This window comes from Dermacentor andersoni, chromosome 3 (genome assembly GCF_023375885.2).
Source record: "Dermacentor andersoni chromosome 3, qqDerAnde1_hic_scaffold, whole genome shotgun sequence".
NCBI lineage: Eukaryota > Metazoa > Arthropoda > Arachnida > Ixodida > Ixodidae > Dermacentor > Dermacentor andersoni.
The window spans coordinates 129,655,467-129,667,990 of record NC_092816.1 but is presented as its reverse complement, the minus strand read 5'-3'; the positions used below and the strand labels follow the sequence as shown (position 1 = coordinate 129,667,990).

The 12,524-nt window shown below is 42.9% G+C and overlaps 1 long non-coding RNA gene across 2 annotated transcripts in view; it reads right to left on the bottom strand.

The window, feature by feature from the left end:
* LOC140216762 (uncharacterized) overlaps positions 1-11,894 on the bottom strand; it is an 89,212-nt gene extending 77,318 nt beyond the window's left edge. For both annotated transcript variants that reach the window (XR_011893446.1, XR_011893447.1), the window contains exon 1: positions 11,420-11,894. This is a non-coding gene — a long non-coding RNA (uncharacterized lncRNA). The remainder of the gene's footprint in view (positions 1-11,419) is intronic.
* Between the last annotated feature and the right edge of the window lie 630 nt (positions 11,895-12,524).

The following is a 12,524-nucleotide window of genomic DNA, read 5'->3' as shown; positions in this document are numbered from 1 at the left end:
CCTAGACTGAGAAATTAGGTAAGTTATGTATTTTAATATACGAAGCAATTGTATTTTGTTTTTACACCGACAACCTTCGACGTGGCAACACATGCTGCAATATTTGTCGTCTGGCTCGCAGGCTTACATTCAACGCTGGTGATAACACAAGTTCGTACACCCCATCGATTCCATTGTGTGAAGCAGCACGCGAGTGTTATCTTCGGAGAGGCTTATTGCCTGTGTCAGCGCACACACAATTCAACGATAACGTTCTTTTTTTTTTTTGTCAGGGTGGCGAGACATGTACCTGGAGTAATAGCGAGATAACTCAATGCGAACATAGGTAGGGACACAGTCAGGCTATACTCGTAGTTGTAGTTGAGGGAGTTGTAGTTAAAGGATTTCTAAGCCTACACAGGGCTAGGTAATTCTTTGTGACTTGTGCTGTTGTATATACATTCCTGTGATTTCTGAACTAAGTTCAACATAAATCACGCTAGGACTTTAATGCATGCTAGCCACAGGTGCATTCCTTCATCAAAGTTTGAATGCCGTAAAGTGTATGTCGTGAATTTCTGAATGAACGTCTTTACTCCGTCTCCACTATAATTAACTTTATTATTAGCTCTGTGTAATAAATCTCTGTTTTACCTCTATGTATCAATCTTTGCTGCAAAATCTTAAGTGCAGCAACCGATGTATTTTTTTTTTACATCAATCTCTCCAAGGCGAACAATTTGCAACAAAAAAGTACCTGCTGTTCATTTCTTTGCACACTGGTTTAGTGACGGGCTGACCGGATTTAATGTCCTAAAGCAATACGGGGGACGAGGAGGTGGGGAGGCGGGGGTTGATAGTGCATGGAAACAGACTAATTTCGAGAACAAAGATTTTTTAAACCCTCACCTAAACTTAAGTGAAGGTGCAAGAGCTCCTCATTGCCCCACCATTAGAAGGGAAAGGTCATGGCCGAGAATCAAGCCAGTGATCTCGTGCTATGCCACAGAAACGTGTATACCCACTCAACCACAACCGTCATTGTAATCAAATGAGCGCAGTAGATTTGAGTGCACGACTTTTAGCATTACAGCAGTGCGTGCGAATAGCGCTAAGAGATGGTTCGTAATTTACGGATGCCTGTGAAATTTGCACGCTCTCACTGCACATCCGGTGTGCCCGGCAACTGCAGTCGACTGTCTGTGGAATTCTCATTAGACTTAAAACGAGACTGAGCGAAAGTGCAATGTAGCAATTGAATGAGGCGACAACATGAAATGGATGAGCGCGTTTTTTTTTTTTTTACTAGATGGCTAGGATTATTACGTACCCGGACTGTTCCTAAATAGCGTGTTCATTTTAAACATAGCGAAAACGTGTGAATGTGGAGGAGAGGACCGATTGCCGCAAATCGCAGCCGAGCGCACAAATTGCGCGCGATGCGTGCTGTGCCTATACATTGTGCATGTGAAACGACGCAGATGCAGGGATAGCCTAATTGGAAGAGCACCGTGTGCGTCAAGCGCAAGTTGTGAGATTGCCTTCTAATTGCGGCAAGTTGTATTTTTTCAACTTTAATTTCTTGTTCTAATATTTAGAACGATGAAGTGAATTTTAAGGTTTAACCTCATTTATTTTTCATTCCTCAGGTAAAAATATTTTGGAAGAACATTCTTTCAAGTTTTTCTTGGCTTTACTGTACGTGAAGTTCATTTGCTAGCTCAAGATATTTCTTTCGTTGGTGGAAACTGCGGTAAAAAGCGAGTTGAGGAAGATTTGAGTATGTGTGCATTTGAAGGTTGCAATGCAAATTCAGCGGCATCACGAGGCAAAGCTAAACGTGAGTGCGTAGACACCAAAACTTCATCAGACATTCGGGAAACGTTAAGACACGACCCACAAGTAGATCAGGTGCTGGTTACCCACACTTAGGAATAATGTGGCATTCTCGGTCATAAGTACACGTGCTCAGCACTGCTGAGGACAATGCGATTCCTCAAAACGGGACGTTACCAACACTTTTGGCAGCAGTGCGTGCGGTTTCTACAACACTCATCAGTCATTTTTCTGTACAGGTGCGCTCTTGCTCGGCGCAATGCATCGGCTTTTGCGGGGGTGAAACTGCGCAAGGAAGGCAGTTAGCTGACGAGGACAGACGCTGTTTTCGTCAGCTATCTCTGCACTGCTATTCCCCAGGATCAGCTGGTGTACGTCAACGTCCCCGCGCCTGCGCTGTGACCCACCAAGCTACTGGACGCTGCTTATATATACTGACTGCCCTGCGTATTTCCTTCAATTTGGCAGCAGTGCGTACGGTTTCTACAACGCTCATCAGTCATTTTTTTGTACAGGTAAGATTCGGATTACATTTTCAAGTGCTGCAATTGTTGCTGCATGCACTGTTGCCAACCAGGAGTGATATTGTTTCCCTTGAATCTTTTGTCATGGCAAGAGGGAGGGATCTGGGTAAAGCATTCGAGAATTTCAAAAGTGAAATCCGTGCTGAGCTTCGCTCCTTCAAACAGAGTGTGGAACATTGCAGTGAAAGCTGTGACAGTGTCAATGCGCTCACCTTGGAAGTGAATACTTTACGTGAAGGGCCTGTCGCAACGCGGAACAGCAACGAAAGACTCGCTGCTCAAGATAAACAACCACAGATGAAAATTGAAGAATTGGAGCAGGACTCACGGGCGAAACACCTTGAAATTAAAGGTGTGCCTGATGAGAGAGAGCCTTTTGGCACTGTCCAAAAGGTTTGTGTAGCCGTGGGTGAGCCGTTGGCGCGTGATGACGTTGACATTTGCCACAGAGTTGGAACAAATAAGACTGGCGTAAAGAACATTGTGGTACGTTATGTGCGGCGGGACAGGCGAAATGCTGTGCTCGCCAAGGCAAAGAAGGCACGCCTGTCTACGACAGTAATTAGATTTAGAATAACTGGTCCTATATATGTCAACGAGCACCTAACAAGGCAGGGCAAGCAGCTACTGGGAGCCACAAATGCAAAAAAAAAACGAGAAGTAAGATGAAAGTTTGTTTGGACGCATGGCGGAAAAATGTCTGCAAGGAAATCAGAATCATCAGACATGTTAAGGATTATCTGCTCAGAAGATCTGGATAAAATGCATCGTTAAGGTTGGCGGTGATATAACTTTTGTTTTTAGTGTATGACCGAACAGAGTTATGGCTGCCATGGCAGGATGTAAATACTTTGACATTGAAAACATCAACACAGTGGTGTTGTCGACCTACTTCAGTGCATTCCATTTAAACGATCGTTGCATTAAAAATAAAATGAACAGCCTACACGTTTTTCGATAGCCTATCGATAAAATTTAATGCCATATTGTTCTCAGAATCCTGGCTTTCTTCCCTGATATAATTATCACGGAATTAGGGGGTCCGCTAACCGTCGTGGAGATATATCTCTGTACATCAAAAATTGTATTGCTGGTGATGTTGATGAACTAACTTGTATTACAGCATATGTAGGGTGTCTAGTAGTAAGAATTACGAATGCTGTTATTGCAGCAGTTTATAGGCCACCATTAGGACTTAAGTCCGAATTCTTTGACTTCATGGAAACTTTGCTTCCTAGTCTACACTCAATGCGCCCATCCTTTTTAGTAATGGGTGATGTGAACATCACTATGCTCAGTGGTGACGTATCCAGTGAACAATTTCAAAACATCCTTCGTACTTTTGCCTGCGCAAATCTGATTACGTTACCTACTCGTATTACTGGAACTAGCACCACACTTCTTGAAATCTGTATCGCCAGCCTTCCTTGCGACCAGTACTTAGGTGTTTTCTCCCTTGATATCAGTGATCATCTCCAGATTTTCACGTTTGTACCAGTAGCTCCTAAAAATCACAAATGTAACAACCCAAGTTATCGTGACGTTAGCTCCGCTTCGCTCAATAATTTTTATTCGGATACTGAACTGATAGCATTGGACAATGTTTACACCGAAAGTGATCCCGATCAGGCCTACCGTATCTTTCTCAACAAAATCATAGCCTGTTATAAAAAACATTTACCTATGATACATAGCACCAAACGAAGCAAAAGAATACGCAATCATTGGATTACAAATAACTTGCATAAGAGAATAGAAGTCAAAAATAAAATGTACCATAAGTTCGTTCAATCACGTGATGCTGCCTTGCTCACAGAATCCAAATCATATCGCAATAAATTAAACGCTGATTTAAAAAAGCCAAAGATCTCCTTCTATCAGTCCCTGTCTGCTAAAATATACAACAGTCCAATAAAATTAGGGCAGGAAATCAATCATTTGTCTAATAACTCTAAGGTTCAGTGCTGAAATAATACTGCAGCTTTTGCTCAAGGCAAGACGGATGAAGACGCCCTAACAGAAATGAATGACTTTTTTTTTTCAGTTTTGGCGACTACGTGTCTTCGCATAGCCATAGTGATTGTACTAAAACGCCACTGCTTGAACGTACAAAACTGGCTAATTCAATTATTGTTTCTCCGGTTACTGTACAAGAAGTCACAAATTTCATTTCCAGAATTAGAAACAACATCGCCGCCGGGTTGGATGGCCTGAGCGCTGTTCATATTAGGCACGCGGCGTCTATTATACCTTCACCGCTCACATTCATAATTAATCAAATGTTAGAGATTGGTATCTTTCCCTCTGATCTTAAACTGGCACGTCTAACCCTTGTTCACAAAGGTGGAGCAATCAGCGATATAGCAAGTACCGACCGATATCTGTTCTGCCCACCTTGTCCAAAGTTTTTGAGAATGTCATTCATAGACGGTTTAATAGCTCTTTCACTAAATACTGCGTTGTGATTGATTCCAAATAGGACTTCCAGAAAGGAAAATCCACTGAAATGGCGTTATTACTAATCAAGAATAAAATTCTTAGCAACATTGAAAACATTTTACTGTCGGACTGTTCATTGATTTAAGGAAAGCATTTGATTGTGTATATCATATTATTCTGCTGTCAAAACTGCATGACGACGGTATACGCGGCGTTGCCCATGACCTCATAAAGAACTATCTTTACAATAGAAAACAGTATGTGAAAGTCAATGGCTTGTCATCGCCGACTACTGTGGTAAAACACGGTGTACCTCAGGGGTCGATTCTGGAGCTCTTATTGTTTATGCTTTACATCAATGACTTATGTGAGGTGCCTAATTCTGTCAAACTGGTCATATATGATGATGATACGGATATTTTCTGTTCCGCACCAACTTTAGCCCACCTAAACACAACGATAAACAATTAGCTAATTAACCTTGAACAGTGGTTGAACTGAAACAGATTAACCTTAATTATGAAAAGAATGAATTATATTTTTTTAAGCCTCTCAACAAACAAAGTGACTTCGAACTCACCCTAAACTTTCAAGGAATGGCCCTGCAGCGCGTTGCATCTAAAAATTTTTTTGGGGTTCGGTTCGAAGAAATAATGTCTTGGAACATGTACGTTAATAAGCTCACGATTGAATTAGGCAAGGCAGTTGGTTGCCTCTACAGACTGAGGGAATTATTTCCAATTAGACTATACAATGCAATATATTATGCTAAGAGAAAAAAGAGAAAGATGATGACCGGTTTAAGAGATTGGTGCGTAAATTTATTGCCTTGTGCATAGCTTTACTTGTGTTGTATGTTATCTTGTACTGTCAGATTTATCGGCAATGTCGTGTATAACATGAAATGCATGTATATGAAGTTATTTTGAGAAGATTCTCCATCTGCTGCCTAACCAGCCAACAAGCACAACATGCTTAGGCAGGTCAGAATTTATGTATTTGTATGCTGTATTGACAAATAAACTTTGAAACTTCGAAAAAAAAAAACTTTAATTTTTACTCGCGGCTTTCATATTGCACTTTAGTTTGGGGTGCTACAACGACCACCAAATATAACAAACTGGAGCAGCTCCAAAAAAAAAAAAAAAAGGAACTAAGACTCTTTGAGATCTTTAATGAACACTATTCATTAAACATAATATGTTTAAAGCGTCTAAGTTATACGACTAATAACTATCTCTTTATATGTATAAAAATAAACTCCCAAACGATACGGACCATTCAGACGTATTACAGAAATGGGTCCTCAGCAATATAAAGTACTAATTTTAGTAATGGGCCTTTGGTGTATACGCATTAATCTTCTAATAAGAGGTCACACCTACTTGCATACCTTCAACACCGGCGCCGTCTAGTCTATGTGAAGTCCGCTTTTTCTGGGTCCCCGGAAAGAGTGGAATCATCCTAATTGAGTCTGCTGACAAGGTCACGTTGTGGTCACAAAGTGGTCCGGTTTTAAGTGTTCTTCCTAGCTTTGCTTTTATAACATGAGTCCGATTTAAACACGTTTTATCCCGAAATTGTTAAGAATTATCCTTAATTTTCTGTGAGTATTTTCGACACCAGAAATTCCCGTGCAACACGGCCAAATGCCTTCCATGACAACGTTAGGTGAGGATATCAAACTTTGGTTGTGGAGTTCCCTGCCTAAAGTTTTATCTGCATATGTCTAGTTTATCTATAACTAACAAAAACTGCTTTTGCAATGAACCAGAAACCACTGAGTCTTTCTTCTTCTGCTGGCACCAGTTCTCTCCGTAAAATGTTTCTCCTATTTCTGGCTGTTAATCTGCGCTTAACAATAACCACATTAAACTAATTTTTCTTCGGTGACCATCAAGTAGGCGCGATCCACTGGTTGATTATAACCGCTATTCATTAATTCATGGAAGCATACGGTAAATTACGCTGCTGGAGCAGCGACCATGCGTTTCTTTACTCTTTTCTCTTTTTTTTATGAATAAGCCTTCTCAGAATTTTGTTCCCTTTAGTTGCCTAATGCTTTGATGTTTGTATTTCTTGCTTCTTAGCCCTCTTTGGTTTTTTGTTGGGTGTACTTTGCATTACCTCCAGTGTGACCAATTCACTTCGTTCGTACGACCCATAATATGAAACAACAACAAAAAATTCTGACGTCTTCAGGAATTGAGTTGAATGTACTAACGCGCTCGATATTAGGTACAGCACTGGACGCCGTGCCCCATGGACTCCATCACTGGAACGTCGTTTAGTTCTCCCATTTTTCTTATGTCGGCACTTCCGTGCAGTCTCCGAGCCCTGTAGACCACAGGCTGCCGTGTTTTAGCTGCGATTATGCGCCGTGCTACATGATGAAAAAATCAGGTGATGGCGAGTTCGAAACCTATATGCATTGGGATCTGGCTACAAATTTCCAGCTTCTTGTCCTTGAAGTGACAGTAGATTGTGGTACTCAGAGATCATATACGGTTGTTTGTTTTGACAAGTCTGCTTGTTTATCTTTTTCCTGTGACCGCTTACACCGGCTAACGGATGTTGCAATTTGCCCACAGGTGGAACACGCGCTTGTATGTATCAGATCCATCATAAGCGCTTTAGATCCATCATAAGCGACTTGACGTGCCAGACGAGCCTGAACTATGGACTCATGGCGTAATCCGTCGTATATGATGACACTAAATGACGTAGGGTTTCAAAAGGCAGATAGGGGTGTCCACCAAACAAAAGGTAGAAGTAGAACAAAAGGGCACTTTGATGACGTGAAGAATTTTACGCAAATGTGACGTAGAGTAATTAGTTGTCCGAACCACAATGGTCGGCCGACACAGGTGTCGATAACTTTTTTGTAAGAATGCGATGCAGGCGCTTGGTCAATTCGTTAGTTTGTGGGTGACAGGCTCTTGTGACCTTGGGATTTGTAGAGCAATAACGAAGGATGTCTTCGACAACTTGTGGCAGGTAGTAGCGGGCATGATCGGTCAGCAGCTGCCGGAGGGAGCCATAGTGTAGAATCAAGACCTGAGGTTAAAAATCTACGGCAAGTGGAGCACATGTAATTCGCAGGGCAAGTGTGATAACGAAGCACGTCCCATAGTCTGTAGCTTCAGCTATGCACTTGTTTCCCGCGGACGCGCAAGAAAGGTTCCCGTGCTAGAGGTCACAATCGCGACGGAACATCGCACGTATTTTCTTCTGACCAGGCCAGAAGAAGCAATGTCGCGCTATGTAGGAGGTCAGGTTTGCACATCCGTGTCCAGCAGTGGGTGCCTCGTGGGGCTCTGGGTGAACAGCAGAACGAAGGTTACGAGAGATGACGAGCACGAAATTCAGCCTATCTTAGCTGACGTTGCGTAGGTAGAAAAATGTCGTCTTGCAGCACTAAATTCGAAGAGAAGCATTCTAGTGGCCAGTAATCAAGCTCTTGATGATCGACCGTAAGGAGTAGCCCTTTCACTGCACGTTAACTTTGTCAAGAAAATAAGACATGGCCAGGATGCATGCGTCGGCATCCGGTACATCTATTTTGGGATGATAGGCACTTATGCGTTCATTTATTATTAGTTATTTATGCGTATTTATTATCGACGAGGTCACGCAACTGGCAGTCTGGTTCCCGATGTAAGCTGCTGGACTTGTACATGCCGACAAGAGAATACCTCTGTAGTCTTAGTGCCGGGCGATCAAGATGGTCAGTGGCGTCTCTAACTAACGATATCCGGAAGAGGGTATAGCGTATCGTAACGATAAAAAATGGGCGTCCAACAGACTTGTACTTTAAGAAATACAGGTAATTATTATTGGTAATCAGCAAAGATATTTCAGTTTTTAATTGATCAAATGCCGTTTTTACTCATTAACCGTCACAGGAATTCAGTTATTCTTGTCAGCAACCAATTGCCTCTAACCAGTTACTTTACTGCCGAGACGGACTATAGTAGGCGAAGCTGCTCAATGAGCACTTTTAACTTGAATAAACCGCAGTAGAACTACGTCCATGCAGCAGCCTCGCAGATGGGCAAGCTCAAGAAGAGTGGTCGCTATGTATGTGCTTCCTCGTCAAAATGCTTCACCAGATCTTGGCCGACAATTTGAACCGGCACTGCTACAGCTCGATAGGAATGGCCACCATTGGACGCCATTTCCCAGGAAATTACATACGATATGTGTTTGCTGCTTTTCATTGGATCTACCGGGAGCGCCTTCTCTGTGCGCCAGCAACAATGGAGGGCTGCGCTTCACAGAGCCCTCAGACGGCGGCAGCGCAGCACTGAGCACTCATAATGCGCAGGGAATTTGCGCAAGGTGTTTCTGCGTTGCAACGCTTCTCTTCAGCGAACACATCGAGCGAGTTTTCATTCTCACTGCCGACGTTTTCATCATAAAACGGGGGAAGGGGAGTGAGGAATGTTTTGAAAAGCAAATGTAACGGAAGATAAACAACGGCTTCAGAAGACGCACTCAACGAGGCGGGATTTTCTGTATTTGTAGCATTTTTAAAAACGTTGTAAGCAAATCAACGTAAAAGTAATCGATTACGTTTTAGTACTTTGCTCATTTGTATTTGTGCGGCAGTGATGGGTCATTGTAATCAATTACATTAGTTAAGTGAAGTACTTGTAATTGTAATCGGCTATATTATTTCTGTAACGTGTACCAGTCTGGCAGCCAAATAAGTAAGGTCAGCCGCTGGTCAAGCCAGACCGAGGCGTTCGCATTCGCTGGTCGAAAGACTGCGCCCTGAGGGCGTGAGCGAAAATGAGCTCGTGTTTTGCTGCTGCTGGGTGAGCACAGTACCTGGACGTGGCCGCTAGCGTCCTGGTGATATTGTGCTGGTGGAGATGAATCAAAATGCCCTAATATGAGTAGCGTTGTCAGCAAGCCGGCGAGTGTATGGAGGACGTCGCCAGTTTCACACCCGTTGAACGCTCCCACCTCCAGTACCCCTGGTTCCGGCCACGTTCTCGCAGCATGGTGAAGCGATGAACACCTGATTACCGGCCATTATGCTTGAATTGTCGCCGTATTGGTTGCTGTTGCAGCTGGTGGTACTCAATACTGTTCAGGAACAATCGTCGTCTAGACCCCGCTCCTCCACTGACTGCCACGATGTCCTTATGAAGTGTATCCCAAAATGTGCCTACAAGCTGTGTACATATTTGCTAAAACTAGCTTCTTCCACACAACGTTTCGCCACACCTCTAAATTCCTCCTCACTGACTCGCGCATCGTCGCCTTTTCGAGAGCTCTGTAATAAAATATTAGGTGCGTGTCACGCCCCTCCCCCCTTCCCCTCCCTCTTTCCTAAAGAAATGATTTTTTTAATTGTGGAACAATCTTTTCTCATAGCACTTTCAACTTTCCTTGTAACAGGAGTGTGTGTGCATAGCATCCTGTATTTATACTGGCGCTCCGTTGTATGTATTTTAAGCAGGCTGATAACTTGGGCTAGTTGGTTAGGTATTAGGAAGGGTAAAGCTGCAAAAGCCGAGTTAAAGGAAGACCCGAGAAATAAACAGCGCACAGCGCCTGTGGGCTGCCTACGCCCTGTTCTTTCCCGTCTATTTCTTGACCATTTATAATGTATTTGGACACTATAGTAGTACCTGCTCTCAATGTCAATGTACTCGAACTTACCCATTGCTAGATGTTTTTTCTTTCTGTACTCCGGTAGCTTTGAGTAACTTGTCCTCTCTCCTGTTTGCTCTGACTTTGTGCCTAATATTTTTTCTAATTCCAACTTTGATCAACTATATTCACTTCTATTTTTCTACTCGGGATGTTGTGCTTTCGTATTTATTTACTCATCCCTCAATAATTCCATCTTCCGTAAACATTATGTATGTTTAATTCGTTTATTTTTTCTGACTAATTACTAGCTCTTCCATAACTGCGAGTCAGCCTAGTAGGAGCAGATTTATTTTAAAACATTTTCTCTTACATTCGTAAAGGGACTGTTAGTAGCATATTTGCACGATCCTAACGCATCCTTTTTTGAATGAAAGGTGCGTTCAAATTTGCCTGCGCTTTACAATCATAATAAATTCTACTTCTGCTCAAAATAAAATACCAAACCAATTCTTACTAATAAAAGCTCAATGCAAGGTAGCTAGCCCCACTGTCATCGAACGAATTTTTTTCTGCCTTGGTTTGTGGCATTTCTCATGCATCACTTATGGCATTTATCATGCATTATATTTTTTTAATTTATTTTGACACTGCGATCTATAGATGCTGCGATACTGCGAGCAGATTGGGCATACATAGAAATATACAAGGAGGCATGTAAACACATACAAAATTCATCAGATATGTAGGCAGTTTCCAAACATTGGTGAAGAGTACATAAAAACATACAAGCCCATAACGCACACAAATTCATAACATTTGCAAGCGTTTTTGAAACATTGATAAGGAAGTCTGGGTAACAATCCCAGAATTCAGATTATTTCTCTGTGTTATTGTCCTAAGAAAAAAAGAATAATTGAAAGAGTTTTTTTTTTTTTTTGCATTCTGCAAGCTGAATCGCATCACTGCCACGTGCCTTGACTGCCTACGCGGTGCCTGCGGTTGGGCGGAACTATCTACTAGGGCGCCGTACGTACCTGCTGTGAAGTGCATCGCCTGTCTGCGGAACAGCTGCCGCCCGGGAATCAGTATATGAAGCCACGTCAACTGAAGGCCGATTGCATTTGCACTCTGCGGCAGCAGCGGCGTGGCGCTAGTCATGTGGCTGCATTGCTAACCGGGGAATTCTTCCTGTAAACGCAGGTCCCTACGTTTGCGCTTCTTTGCCAGGCATAGAGTTCTTGTTTTGTTTTTTGCCTTCTGCAAGCCGAATCGCATCACTGCCACGTGCCTTGACTGCCTACGCGGTGCCTGCGGTTGGGCGGAACTATCTACTAGTGCGCCGTACGTACCTGCTGTGAAGTGCATCGCCTGTCTGCGTAGCAGCTGCCACCCGGAAACCAGTGTATGAAGCCACGTCAACTGAAGACCGACTGCGTTTGCACTCTGCGGCAGCAGCGGCGTGGCGCTAGTCCTGTGGTTACATTCTTAACCGGGGAATTCTTCCTGTAAACGCAGGTCAGTATACACCGCAACTTGAGCCTCCTCCGCCTCTACTTGATATTGCCGCATGCTGCTGCTGCTGCCACGAGTGTCCTTGATGCATGTTTACAAATTTTCTGCAATGGCCGATACTGCTCAGTGTGCTTCATGTAGCCTATCATTTCCCCACGATGCACCTTCCATTTTATGCGTGAGTTGTGGTTGCAGGTATCCCTTAGGAAGTTGTTCGGGGGAGGACGAAATAACCATGACTCGAAAAAGAAAAAAAAATGGAACTGTGAAGCCTGCAAACCTAAAGCAACGATTGATCCTGACAGCTCAGCAGATGCACGCACTATCACTGATGTATTCAATGAGCTAGCTGCCATAAATCAAAAGCTGCTTGAAGTAAACGTAATAAAAAAAAATGTAGAGTTGTTACTGAATATGAAGACCACTGTGGACGGCATCGAGCCCTTGGTGACACTTCTTTCCGAGAAGTATGATACGCTACTGGATAAGATGACAGCTCAGAAAAACAAAATTGGCACGTTAGAGAAAAGAGTTACCGCCATTGAAGCGTCAGGGGACTGTGAAGAAACAAATAAACTAGATGCTAGAAGCCTCAGGTATAAATTTGACGAAGTTAACATGCTTCTT